The 15,153-nt window shown below is 38.5% G+C and overlaps 1 protein-coding gene and 1 pseudogene across 3 annotated transcripts in view; both read right to left on the reverse strand.

Moving 5' to 3' along the window:
- Positions 1–15,153, reverse strand: part of CRPPA (CDP-L-ribitol pyrophosphorylase A) — a 431,068-nt gene that overhangs the window by 333,701 nt on the left and 82,214 nt on the right. The window lies entirely within an intron of this gene.
- On the reverse strand, positions 8,132–13,103 carry LOC125929970 (hsc70-interacting protein-like; annotated as a pseudogene).

Consider the following 15,153-nt stretch of genomic DNA (forward strand, 5'->3'; position numbering starts at 1 on the left):
GTGTTTAAGAGCATGGACACTGAAGTCAAATAATTTTTCCACGTGACAAGTTGGGCAGAAAATATTTATGTAGTCTCTTCCTCAGTTTCTTCCATTTGAGAAATGGAGAATGAGAGTTATTTAAAAAAAAAAAAAGTAAACAGACACTGGAGGTGTCTGGTGTAGTGAATAGTTTATGGCTATTCCTTGATAAAGTCTGGATATTGGTTATGAATTTAGATAGTTAACTATACAAATTGGGGTTTGATAAGTAGCCAGAAACTTTATGATAACATCTAATGTTTGTGTAAATTTCTGTTTCCTCTGTACCAATATTGGAATAGTTCTGACCATGTTTATGAATCTTTTCCTTCTGCTTTCCCTGACAGCCAGTTTCCTTCAGGGAAAAAAATGAGAAAAATTAGTGTTGCAGTTGGAAAAATAAAAATAGAAAATGAAAAGAAAAGTGTATGTAACTATTATGAATTCTCAACTGTTACCATTAGAGTATTGGATTTTCTCTTCCCATTCTATAATTAGATTTTTTTTAATGTTTATCTATTTTTAAGAAACAAACAGAAGCACGATTGAGGGAGGGGTAGAAAGAGAGAGAGAGGTAAAGAATCCTCAGCAGGCTCCACTCTGTCAGTGCAGAGACTGATGCGGGGCTCAGACCCATGAGACACGAGAGCATGACCCCAGCCAAAACCAAGAGTAGGATGCCTAACTGACTGAACCACCCAGGACCCCCATTCTCTTCCCATTTTAAAGTACTCTGTAAATCACACATAGTTGGAGTTTTTTGTTATGTATATCTTGCTTTGCTGTTTCTTCCATATGCAGGAGTAAAGTTACATGACTAACATCAAAGTAATATCCCTCCCATACTTTTGGGTCCTTCTTCATGGATCTTCACCCCATAGTTAACCTCCTTCCCTACCCTTTCTACTGTACCATTCTGTTATGCTGTGGTACACTCAATCTCATTACGTAAACAGGTTCTTCACCACCTACAGCTGAAGGTACACCAACTGCTTGACATCTTTCTCGTGTGGTATCTACTGCCTTTCCCAACCATCAGTTACTAAAAAGGCTTGAAGTCAGAGTTATTCCAGATCCCCACTTTTCTTCCATAACAAGGAATTTTTTTGGAATCCTATCCTTCCATAATTCATGTCATCTGGTAAAATCTTCCCATCTTCATAGTACCGTCATCTCTCATTACTTCACAGGCTCTGCAGTTTTACGCACATGGATCAGTCTTCCTTTTTACTCGAACTACTGACACTACCTTGGCTGAATTCCAAGCCCATATACAAAACTTTCAAATCCTCTAGAACTTTGTTTCACCTTTTGTCTTCCCCTGAGCAACTACTTTTCTGTAATCCTCCTAGAAACTTTTTTTTTTTGACAATTATTTAAGACCTTTATTAACAGATGCTTGTCATTTGACTTTTTTGAAAAAAGTTAAGCCGTAAACTTTTATTACAAATTGAAAATGAGGTTCTTAAAAATCTCAACTTGACCAGGTATGAAACAATTTAAAAACCTTTAAAAGGGGGTTGAGGGGGGGCGCCTGGGTGGCTCAGGTGGTTGAGTGTCAGACTTCAGCTCAGGTCATGATCTCACGGTTTGTGGTTCGAGCCCACATCTGGCTCTGTACTGACAGCTCAGGGCCTGGAGCCTGCTTCAGATTCTGTGTCTCCTTCTCTCTCTGCCCCTCCGCCACTCACACTCTGCCTATCTCTGTCTCAAAATAAACATTACGAAAACCAACAATAAAAATTAAAGGGGTGTTGAGAAAAAAGTTTTTTAAAAACATGTTTGTTACTACCGGAATGAGATGTCTTTAGGTAAAAAAAAATAAATAAAATAATAATAATAATAATAATAATAATAAAATTAAAACCCCATGCTACATAGATAATGCAGATCATTCTATTTATCTGGTCCAAGCACTTAAAAATTTCAGCTCCGATCTTTTTTTTACATTTCTTATTGCTGGAATTTCATCTTCATTTCTTCTTGTTGGATGACTCAACTGGATGATGGTGGAGACGGTAAGCCCACATGTACTCAGACCCACCCCTTCTCAACCTCTGGAGCTAACGAATTCTCAGCTTCTGATTCGGCTGCTTTTGTCTCTTGCCCATCTTATGATTTAGGGTTTTCTGGGCACCTGCATGCATAAGTGAAATTGTGGCAGTACTGACAATGAGATGGCTGCTGACTTTGGGTCTCATCTCCTTGATCTTCCCTATCTTCTTCAGTGCTATCCTCCAAAGACTAGGCTGTCTTTGGAGAGTAGGACCCCTGTGCAATGGTGATCTATAAGCCTGATGCATATTTTATCTCACGGGTCTACCCTGAAGTCTACCTCAGAAGACTGGCCAACAGCCACCGGTAACCACCTGTAATAAGATGGAAATCATAGCCTGCATGAGGCCAGGCCTTTAGGAGCAAGCTCAGTTCCCACTCTTTCCCCCACTCTCACTATACTGGGTATTTGCTGGGAGTCGCGGGGACGACAATGGCCAAGGGGATAGCATGGATAATGGTTATGATCTGCTGCTTATCTACTGCCTGTCACTGAAATTCCACTCAGAGCCTGTCACATTTGCTGCCTGCACGCCCTTTTCTCTTTCAACATCTGACTCCACAGTTCCTCCAACTCATATACTGCAAAGGTACTTCCTGGGATGATTATTCTTTACAGCAGTCTGGGGCATTCCAGTTGATGAAACCATATCGGTTTCTTACACTCAGTCATTTTATTGTTCCCAAAACCTTCATCAGGATGACGTTGTTGTCCCCACAGGCAGATGCCACCACTCTGTGTGCCACTGCCCATGGGGCCACTCTTGGTGTCTTCAGTGGCTGCCAGGTCTCGGCCTCACTGCTCTGGATTGCGGTCATGGTGATTGGGATGGTCAGGAAGCTGTGGCTTCTCCCAGGCGGGTGGGTGATAGACTAGACTGGGGTCTGCTGTCCACTCTTGCCACCATTCCAACTCTAGAAACGTGATTTTTTTTTCCTTTTTCCTTCTGGATCCTTTCATAATTTCAGTTGTTTTTTGAGGTTTTGTTTTCTTTTGTTTTAATTCAAGTATAGCTGCCACACTAGGTTACATTATTTTCAGGTACCCAACAGTGACTCCACAAGTCCATAAGTTATGCTGTGCTCATCCTGAGTGTAGTTACTATTTGTCACCATACGGTACTATTATATCTTTGACTATCTTCCCTATGCTCTTTCATCCTGGTGACATACATTCCATAACTGGAAGGCTCTGCCTCCCACTACCCCTTCACCCATTCTGCCCATCCCTCAACCTTTCCCCTTTGGCAATCACCTTCAAACTTGATTTTACCTCTATCTGTTCCTCGTAAGACATTTTTAATTTCCACAACTCAAGTCTCTGACTAAAACTTCCAATCCATCATTTCTCTTACTCTCTCCTTACATTAATCTTGCCATTTTAGCTCAATGAGGCATCCAACGCTATATTAAACAACATTTAAAAAGCCAGAAGACTATAGTTGAAGGCATTCGAGCTTTACTACTGCCTTGATCTATTGGCTATCCACTAAATCTCCATTATGAACTCCAACTACAAATCAATCATGTTGTTTTATTCCCTTAATTTTTCTATTCATATGTTTTATCAGTTTTAAGTGTATATACTTTGAAGAACCAAATATCCCTACAAGATTTGTCACAAAAAAGTTTACCTAACCCCCTTCACTCTAATTTGTCTTCCCCATACACAATTATTTTTCCTTCATTCAACTATCTCTTCTATTATTCACTTCCATGTTTAGCAGTCAACTATTGCTGGATAACAAATACACAGGCTCAGTAGTAATAAGTTTATTTTTCACTTGCAGAGCTGTGTGATGGCTTACATGGTTGTGCTGCAAGCTGCAGGGCTTTGAGTTGGCTGCGGCAGCTAGGACCCATTGGTCACACTCTGCAAGACAAACCAGAGGGGCTACACCAACCAGTATATGCCTTCCTAGTGGCAATACTAGAACCACAAGAGGGCAAGCCCAACAGCACAAGCACACTTAAGCCTCCATCTCTATCACATCTGCTAAAATCCCAAAGCAAGTTAGGAGGTCCAATCCACAATCGATAACCAGGGAAAACCCTTCCCTCACCAAGAGGCCATGGCAGGGGTGCAGAAGTAGAACAGTGTAAGAGGACTGAAAATCTGAGGTCAACTAACTTATCACATTGTGATCTCTGAACATACTGTGATACTACCTCTTTATCTTCTGAACTGTCTATCTACTGAAGAATTCTGTCCCTTTCCTTCCAACCTCACCATGATATACACTAAAACTTACCAATTCCCTACTCCTTCAATGTCATAATTTTGGTTAAATTAGTATTGAGTGTTTACATCACTGACTACGTAAACATTCCTCTGAGCTAAGTCATTTATTATAATTCCTTTCTTGCACAAGCCTTTGTGTTCCCTGGAATTAAAACCTATCTTCCAAGTGTATAGTTTTCTATATACTTAATGACTCATTCAACAGCTAACACTTAGCTATTTGTTTAGATCTACTGTCAAGACGTTCACACACAGGCACTTCACCACTTTTATATTCCTGAAGTAATCATTCTTGGAGTCTTCTGAGGTTTTTCAACATGGACAAGTTGTCTTTTTCCACTCACACGTTTTGTGTATCATGTGGTTATTTTTCTGGGAAAGGATTTTACCAGTTTGAACTTTTATAACACACATGGAAGTTAGGATCCATTGTTTTATGGTAATTGTGTCACGGTCCACGGCTACAAATAATCCAGTTACCTATCTATCCTTTCAGCTTTAACATCATTCACAGTATTATTTCTGCAAGGCAGCCTGGGAAGTTTGCCCAACAAAGAACAATATATACATTAGAGAAAAACTAAATCAAAGGCATGCATGCACAGGTTTCTCACTCTGTAGTTACATATCCATGCTCAGAATGTTTCAAGTAGAAACAAAATAGGCTATCTTACAATTAGGTAAACAATGAACACCTGCATTCAATTTATCATCTGAAAATCAAACTTTAAGCAGTTTGCATACATTTACATTGTCTGAATTATGCAACATATTCTAGAATTGCACGGGAGACAGTTATCCAAGAAGCTTGGTTCTTAAAATTTATCTGATCATTTTATGAATAAACAATTTCAGACTAAGTCCATAGGAGGCTGATAATTCAGAAGCATCTCCCATGCTTCAGGAAACAAAGCACAAATGACCTGGCTAAGGACAGGATTTCTTTGTATACAAGTTTTTTTAAGGTGTTTACATAAAGTTGTACTCAGAAAAGGTTTTCAAGTGCCTATCAACAGAAAACAAAACTGTCAGTTTATCATATTTTTGCCGACTTTACCCAACCAAAATTCGTTATGAACCTAGAGACAAACACCATCCATGTGTATCAGTTCATCATTACCTAGAAAATGTTATTTCCTTTTGGGTCTCCAGGTAATTGGTGAGAAAAGTTATCATGGGAAAATGAATTTACCAGTAAATCTAAAACTGTGTTTTTAGTCCTTCTGTTGACTTCCACGATCAAATATTGTCAAGCACTATTAAAAAGTAAGACTTTCACTGGAATATCTTACTCCACTCTCTCCTGGGCCATCATTGGAAAAGTAAACTGATCAAAGGTTAGCAATAAAATTAAGAGTAAGATTGCTGAGAAATATATTGAAAGGACATATTACATATGCATTATCTAGCCCTAATATAAACTAAGGGAAAATGGAAACCCTTTATCACCATCCAACCCCAGAGACAAGGCAGCTTCAAATTTATTTACAGAGATCTGTTAAAAGGCTGTTGCCAGAATGTCAAGAGATGATAAGTATCTGAAATAAGTCCAGGAAATATTGAGAAAGGAGGATCAAAAGTCACAAGTTATTTCAGTAGCTATAGGACTGGTGACATTATTATCTAGGCTGAAAGATGTAGAAAAGTGAGTAGGTCTATTGGTTAAGCTCAAGGCATCATTTAGCTTTAAGTCACCTGTAGGACATCTAGTAAAATTACTCTTAGGAAATTGTAAATAAATACCAAACATTCATGGGGAAAACACAGAAAAGAATTATCAGGAAAGCTGAGGAACATATGTATTTACTAAGCAAATATTTAAGGATAATTTACCAACCATTAAAAACTATAGGTACTCATGGGGAACCTGGGTAGCTCAGTTGGTTAAGCATCCAATTTCAGCTCAGGTCACGATCTCACGGTTTGTGGGTTCGATCCCTGCATCAGGCTTTGTGCTGACAGCTCAGAGCATGGAGCCTACTTCAGATTCTGTGTCTCCCTCTCTCTCTGCCCCTCCCTCACTCATGTTCTGTCTCTTTAAAAAATAAATAAACATTAAAAAATAAAAAATAAAAATTACAGGCACTAAGAAGGATGAGTAAGGCTGGGGAAAATCATATAGGCAAATTTAACACAAGGAGATGACAGGTATATCGGAGGTATGTTCACAGGCTGAGGGAAATAAGAGAAGCATCAATCCTTTCACAATATTAGTTATTATTTTTTTTAATTGACACGTTATGTAAGTTCTACAAAATTTAACCTGAGTTCAGGGCAATTCAAACTTTAACTATCTGCCTTAAACCTAAATTAGATATTATCTGAAGTCCTTCATTGACCAGAAGCATAGTTTTAATATTAACCCATCTTCTACACAACTTGCCCAGTAACCTCCTTCCAAAACACATTTGTTGGGGCGCCTGGGTGTCTCAGTCTATTAAGCGTCCAACAAGCTCAGGTGATGATCTCACAGTTTACAAGTTTGAGCCCCACATCAGGCTCTGCACGGACAGCTCAGAAACTGGACCCTGCTCCGGATTCTGGGTCTCCCTCTCTCTCTGTCCTTCCCCACTCGCACTCTGCCTCTCTCTCAAGAATAAACATTTAAAAAAAAATACACTCCTTGTAATTTATTATCTTTAGTCCTCTCTCTAGTTCGCTCTTATCTCCCATGATAGTTTCACCCCTTTACAGTCTTTCACTTTGCAATTTAGTTTCCTCAGCACTAACTCTCAACTGACACATGATCTAGGAAACTACTCTGTTCTTTCTAATCTACATCCTTCGATCATGAAACAAGTCATAACTAAGAGTAGGAATGAAATCTGCCTCAACAGTAGGCCACAGAGATGGAACAAAAAAATGATCTGTTCGACAATGTGAATGAATTTCAAAATCATTATGTTTTAAACTAATAAGCCACACACAGAAGACTACACCTCTAGGATTCCATTTTTAAGACTGCTACAAGGTGAAAAACTATACAGGCAGAAAACAGATCCATGATGGCTAAGCCTGGGAATGGGGAAAATGAATTCACTACACATTTGGCCACGTGATTTGTACTATCCAATAGAAGTGACCATGTCGCAGTTGCAAAGGTTGTAAATCTAACCTTTAAAAAACCTTGCAGCTTACCACTCTCTTATACCTTTGTCACTTCCATAAAAGAACATACCTGGAATAAACTGCTGATCAAAGAAAGGCAAAGCATGGAAAACTGTCCAGTGTATATACACCTGCAGTGTGAGGCAGAGCTACCCCAAAACAGAGCTATCTAGCCAAGTCCATATCAGAAGCTCAGCTAACCCACAGGCACATGAGCATAAATTAACGTGGAACTACCATGTTCTTGGATGGTTTATTACACACCATGGATATAGCTATGGCAAACTAAGTTGTTGGAAAAGTTTTCTGAAATTTACCGACAACTAGGAAGACTTTAATGACTGTTCTATAATACAGCAAGCAATTCTAAGTAATAAACTACAAATATATGCAGAAGGAGTCTCAATAATGTCTACCAAAAGTCATGCAGAAATATTACCAGTAAGACTCTCTTCATACATATATTCATAACCAAGTAATTTTAGGAAACTCTAGTTATTTGTTAAGACTGTAGAGGTAGACAAGAAAATTATTAGCACAAAATTAAAATAGGAGCGAAGGGAACGCAGGACAAGGATGAAAACAAAAAGGAGAATACTGAAGACATCAAGTAAAATACCAGCAATGTTTTATTTCTTAAGCTGGATGATAAAGACAAGATTAAAGACCTATTTTCTTTTAAAACAGTCTATCAAATATATGTAATACATGCTAAGGAATATATTTTATCAAACATGCATATTAACACACATGTACACAAAAGCCTTGCCGCATAGAGAAAGAATTAAGACCTGCACACCTGTCCCTCATCCACAGAGAGCTAAAACTGTGGTACCTGGACAGGATGAACTTCATAGTGCAGTTACAGACTGGTGAGGATCCATTATAGCAACATGATCTGGATACACTGGAAAGTTATCTAGGAACACCTGGATTTCAGTATTTCCTCTGTAATAGGTAACAAGTTATTCTGAGGAACTTAATAAATCCCATTAGCTACAAGGAGGGTTTTTGTGTGTGTGTGTTTTGTTTTTTAATCAAAAAGTATAAAGCAAGTGAGTGAGAACACAGCCCGATAGATAGGTCACTTTCTGCGCATCCTCTGTATGTTGTATGAATTCCATCCTGGATGAGCAGAGTATGCCCCTGGCAAACAACAACTGCTCCAGACCATTACACCTAACTTTGGCCACCAGCCTTTGATGTACTGAGACCCTTGCATTTCATATGCTACACTAGCCCTTGTCTCTAGCATAGATGGAGCAAATAAAATGTGTACCACTAGTAACAAAGCCTCAAAGTACACTAATACACAATCTCTAACCTCATTTTCCTTGAGTAAACTGTCCATGATACAACAACTGAGTTGTCAAACAACAATTTTAATGTCATACTCATTTTTATCTTAGTAGTGAAAATACCTACAACAATAGAAGATTTTCAGTTTTTGCCTGAATTTTTCTGAGGACATCATCAAGTGAAATACTGTATACTTGAAATTGTTTTAAGATTTTTATTTCATTCTTAATTTTAGGGAGAAAGAGAGCACACGAGCAGGGGAGCTGGGCAGCAGCTGGGGGCAGGGGGAGGGAGGGAGGGAAAAGAGAGACAGAGAAAGAGTATCTTTTGTGCGTGTGTGTGGAAATAATACGAAACGTTTATTTTCGGTATCACAGAAGAACACAGCTAAGTAATCCAACTCTACTGCAGCATTATAAAAATCATCCCTTCACCACAGGTAAGATTTAAATGCATCTGCACAAGTATGCATGCTATATTAAAGGAGAAAGGTTGCTGCTGCCCTGCCAAGAACTTTAGGCCCCTATCCAGGTCCTACCCAATACTGGTGGTCCCAATGGTTTTAATGAAATAAATCATGTTTAAAAAATAAAGCATTTAAAAAGACAAGTCAAAATGTCTCAGTAACCATATACCCATCTCAAACTTCATCTATTTAAATGTGATATTTGCCTCTTGCTAATAAGCTTTTATTTCACTCAAACTGAGCAATAAATCTTCCATACTGACGTATCTTCCTTGCCCAATTAATCCAAAGGAAGAAAAAAACTGCAATGATTAGTAAAGAAAAATGTAGGAATTAACACACCCTTTTAATATGTTTTTAAATATTTTTAAGGATTAAAAAGTGTTTAAAGTTTGTAATTCCTAGTAGGAAAACATCATCTGAATGAAAACCCTAATGGTAAATCACTGTATAATGTTTCAGTTGCATGCGGGGCAGAGGGGTAGGGATTATCTTCACAGCACCCCAGCTTTCTCCATGAGAACGTCAGAGATACACTGGTTTGTATTACTGTGACATCCAATAGGTGATCTAAGTTGCTTTTCCTTCAGCAAGGGCTTTGTCAGAAAGGCATTATGCTTGACCTCCAAATTTGGCTGACAATTTACGATGAGATTCATAACCTTTGGGCTACTCTGATATTTTGACATATTTGCTGGGTTCTGGGCCACATCCTGGAAGGCCACCATAACTTCTGGATCCTGCATGGCTGCAAGAACCTCTGGGTCACTAAGAATTTCATTCAGCCCAGGCATTCCTGCCATTCCAGGCATTCCTCCCTCCCCCACCCCCATTCCAGGCATGCCTCCAGGAAAATTACCAGGCATTCCCCCAGGAAAGCCACCTGGGAAAGAGTCATACTGAGCTCCTGATTTGTCTGCCTTTTTCCTCCCTCTGGGCTCTCTCATGTTCTTCCCGGCCTTCTTAACCCTTTCTATTCTTTCTTTGATCTCTCGCTCTTCACGTTTTTGCTCACACTTTCTCCGATGTTCAGCAATTTTCTGGGCCCTTGGTTGAACTTCTTCCAACATTGCACGAGCATCTTCATCAAAATCCAGTTTACAAGCAAGGGCAAGATCATGTGCTGCTTCTTCCCAATGGCCCAGAAGTCAGTGCGCTTTCCCTCGCCCCTTGTAAGGCTGAGCTGAATCAGGATTTATTTCAATAGTTCTGTCACAGTCTCAGATGGCAGCAGATGGCTTCTGTAATTTAATGAAGACACTGGCTCTCTTGGCATATAGAATGGCCAAGAGAGGATTCAGTTTGATGGCATCCATGAACAAGTCAATGGCATTCCGTAGTTCAACATCATTTAGGGCATCGATGGCAGCCACTTTTTTATCATTTGCCTGATCCATCATTTCCTCAGTTATCTCTACATTTTCATCTTGCATTTCTTGATGGGAATCAGTATCTGGTTCAATCACACCTTCACTGTCAGTTTCTAGATCACTTTCCTCACTTGATGGTTCATCTGTCTTTATGTTTTCCTCCACCTTCTTACTATCTGTTTTTTCTCCCTTGATATTGTCTTCTGATTTAGTTTTATGAGTAACAGGTGGTATTTTACCCTCCATGCTCTCTACCCACTCCTGCAGGAAGCACATTTCCTTGGTGTGCAGAACACTCGGATCCTGCTTACACATTTTCACGAAGGCCTGAAGCTCGCTCACTTTGCAGGGGTCCATGGTCCAGAGGTGGTGGTGGGTGGCCGACGCACTAAGGTTGTGGCCCCATTCCAGGCGCAGGTACTAACTTAGAGTGACCGTGTGGAGAAAGAGAGTATCTTAAGCAGGCTCCACACTCAGCACAGAGCCTGATGCAGGGCTCTATCCCATGACCTTGAGATCATGACCCCAGCTGAAACCCAGAGATGGACATTCAACCAACTGAGCTACACAGGTGCCTCTACTTGAAATTGTTTTAAGTTTATAGTACATGTATTAGATACTTACCCTGCCTACCCCCACCCCGCTTTTTTTTTTTTTTTTTTTTTTTTTTTTTTTTTTTTTTTTTTTTTTTTAAGGAAAATGCCTAATCTACAGTCCATGGTAAAGAGGCATCAACCATGTTTTATTTCCTGTCATTTCTTCCCTCTCCAACCCCATTCTGGTGTTTGGTCTATTGCATCAGGACCTATCACCAGAGTAGCCAATCTATCAGATGATCTGTGGCTTATGGTCTGGATGAATAAATAAAGCGGAGTAAATCACATTCCATCTGCAAGAAATTTGAACTACGACATAACAATCTGCAAGCTGTGAAAGGAAGCCAAACCTACAATGGCACACATTGTTCTTACAGCGGAAGAGATATGGCAAGTAAAACTCAAGTTACAGGAAACAGAAATCATAAATTAAGCAGAGGAATAGGAAAAAATGGATTAATCATAAAGCAACAAAAAGCCTAGTTCTAACAAATGTGTCAACAACTTGCCAGTTCCCAATTCCATTTCTCCAGAAACTTAGAGTCTGTCTTGGAAAACCTGAAGTCTCCTTTCTTTGCAAAACCAAGAGATAGTCAGGGAGATACCCTGAACACTTGGAAGTTAAAGGAACAGGAAGAATTGTTAATAGAGGCAATTCACCTCAAAATTCTCCTACAAAACTGGTGACTGTGTAATTGTAACAACATCACTGCTGTTTGTAAATATGGTCACGATCCAAAAATCTTTCCCAAAACAGTATTTCAAATATCACACTGAAAGCCTCCAAGAGTGAACTCTGGCAACTCTTTCACAATACATGTGAAATCCGCCATATCAGCTTAACTTCGGCATGAACTTCTAGAATCTTCCACCATGCTAAGTGGTTTAGAGTGCCTTATATAGTCTCAGGTTCAAGGATTTCATTTTTAACTATAAATACATGTGTACAATACATCTACTATACAACCAACATCAAAAGGAATGGTACTTACTCTTTTTAGAACACTATGTTGGTAATATATGGTGCATAGGAAACATAATGGAAAATGATCATCTGTCCAAAAACTGTTCGAAATTTAGTCTTTATGCTAAAAAAAAAAAACATGGTCTAAGAGTAGTCTTTCATAAAAAAGATGTGGAATATATTTTAACTAAGAAAAACTAAAGGGAAAAAAAAAGCTGAGAGAGAATACTGAGAAGAGAGGACTCCTACCCACTGCCAGGTCTCAGTCTTCTGAAGGAAATGCATTCCCTTCTTGATTAATAATCATTATTTCCCGAGTGTTGACAGTTATTCTCTGATATTCAGTGTGAGCAAAAACACACTCTGTCCCCCAGAAGGATTTTCATATGAAACAGACATCTAACAGACACAGGCCTAAATTAAATAAAAAAAGTAAAAAAAAAAACAAACAAAAAAACAACTAATTAGTTTTCATTGTGAAAATATCAAGAGGAGGAAATATATGTAGATACTAAAGAAAGAAATCTCTCTTAAAATGTAGATGTCATGGAATCAAGAAAAATCATCTGCCCTACTCATCACTCATCACAGAGGTACTATTTCTCTACAGAATTCTCACATGGGAAGATTTAAGACCAATCAAGTCCTGTATGAGCTAAAATTATCTTACTTTTTAGGCATTAGGATCACATAAAAGATGAAAAAATATTCTCAGAATAAACTTACCAATCTTAATATATGTCATTTATATATTTTTATACATTTCATTCATTACATATTAACTGTTTTATGTGTTATGTTTTGAGGTTAGGAGAGAGAGAGAAACAAATTCAAAACATACCAGAAGAGTTCTTACCCCAATCTTGAGGAGTTTATGTTGTGTGATCTTTTTCCATAAAGTGTGCTTGTGAAAGATTTGAGTGATTTCCCTGAAAACTAGAAACTATCTTTCTTGATCATGCAAATGCACAGCAAAAAGATATAAAACTTTCTTCCTGATGAAACTTTGGGGGACTAATTTTGTCTAGTGCCTGAAAACTACCAAATCATGAAAAAGCCCCTATATTTCCCCCAGACAGTGCCATTTCTGATTGCCTTGTCACAATGTAAAAGAAAAATAAGAGTTAGAATCTTTTTGTCTTTCTAGGTTGAAATAAAGTCAAAGTAAGTGCCAGGAGTAGGGCATTCCAATTCATTTTCATGTTTTTAACTTTGTCCCTTTTTTCCTCAAAAAGTAGAAATATTTCTATGCACCCTTTCAATCACCTCCCTGAGAGAAATAGTCTTCCTTTCTCATTTCCAATAGTGGGGATGTAGCAAGATTCTCACACAGAGTTGTGACATCAAGGTTTTCCTTTTTCCAGGAAGCAACTTGATTCGTGCCAGCACGGCTCAGTCGGGCTGAGCCCTAAGCTGAGCCCCGAACGCCATATGGCAGAGTTTTTAATATATTCCCTAGTTCTTTGTCTCCCATATATGGTAATACACACAAACATGCAGTGTGATTAAGTGATCTCATGTTACAAGTCGTGAGGGATGTTGTCACATACACACATAACCAGGTTACCTTGAAGTTTCTCTGTGTGTGTGTGTGTGTGTGTGTGTGTGTGTGTGTGTGTGTGTTTTCTTGTCTTAGGGAAGGGACCCTACCAAGGAAGGGCTCCAATTCATTCCACATGAAATTAGCTATCTTCAAAAGGATCACAGCCTTGGAGAAAAATAAGGGAAGGTGGCTAACATAAAAGGTGTCAAGTAACCTTGAACACTGTGGCTCAGACTGCATGTTGTGCAGACAAAAAAAAAAAAAAAAAAAAAGTAACTCAAAGGAAATAGCTTCTGGAGACCAGCATTGCTCTCCACAGGGTAAAATACTCTTTCTTTCATACATTCATTTCATTCAAACACTTCCTAAGGTAAACGGTGTATTTGTCTTGAAATTTTTATGTCAGTATATTTATATCAGTGTGTGTATACCCTTATCTACATATAATTTATCAATACATGCACTAAGGAGGAAGGGGAAGCTCCTTGGCTCAGCAATAAAGGGGCAATGTGCAACATACACTCATTCTACCCCGCCTTACACAGAAGTGGAAGTTCAACACAGCTGACAAGGGTGTGTTCCATCACTGACTTGCTACAAAATCCCAGGCCATCTTCACCACCACACATGCCTTTGCCTAAGGCTAATGCACACTTGGCCTAATTTTAGTCTCTTCTCTGTTTCCATAAAGCTCAAAGAGAGGCTTCCTGTTACAACTTCTCTCATCTATTTTCAAAAACTACATACATATTGTACCTTAGGACAGTAATTTTAACCACACTCACTGCACTCTTAGTGGGAGAAAATGTCCGCCAATTTGTCCAGGATACCTTGAGGGTTTTTTGTTTGTTTTTTGTTTTTTTGTTTTTTTGTTTTTTTTTTTTTTTTACTTTACTGAGTCTCCTGAACGATTCTAGAATCCCGCCTTAATTTCTAACTGAACGCTTTATATATCCTGGACATTTCATTGTGCAAATACTCTGATCAAATGCAGAAAAATCTAAATACACTACATTCAAAATACCACCAATCTTGTTTCAAATCCTGTCAGAAGCACTATAGAGTACTGCACCTAGATTATGTCATAATAATTTGGAAACAAATTAAAAAATTCTTGCTTTCTTTTTAAGAATCACACATGTGTAACTCTCCACCTACAATTTTGTTGATGAAATCCTCACTATTGTGTTTTGAAGGAGAAAACAGTAATCTGGGGTTCTTTTTAACATGATAGCCTGCCAACCCTCCAATAACACAGTACACACTGCAGGCCACAGAAGGCAAAGTGGATCCTTTCCTACTAGCTTTCTAGACAGCTTGTATAAAATACCTGCACTTCAATCATTAAAATAATTAAGACACACTATAACCCCACTATGGCAAACTTCAAAAAACTAGAATTCTAGCCAGAAACATTATCATTCACAAAATCACTTAAGGTTCAACTTTACAACACAGGTTTTTATATTTTTTTAATGTATTTTTATAT

The sequence above is a fragment of the Panthera uncia genome, chromosome A2 (genome assembly GCF_023721935.1).
Source record: "Panthera uncia isolate 11264 chromosome A2, Puncia_PCG_1.0, whole genome shotgun sequence".
Lineage (NCBI taxonomy): Eukaryota > Metazoa > Chordata > Mammalia > Carnivora > Felidae > Panthera > Panthera uncia.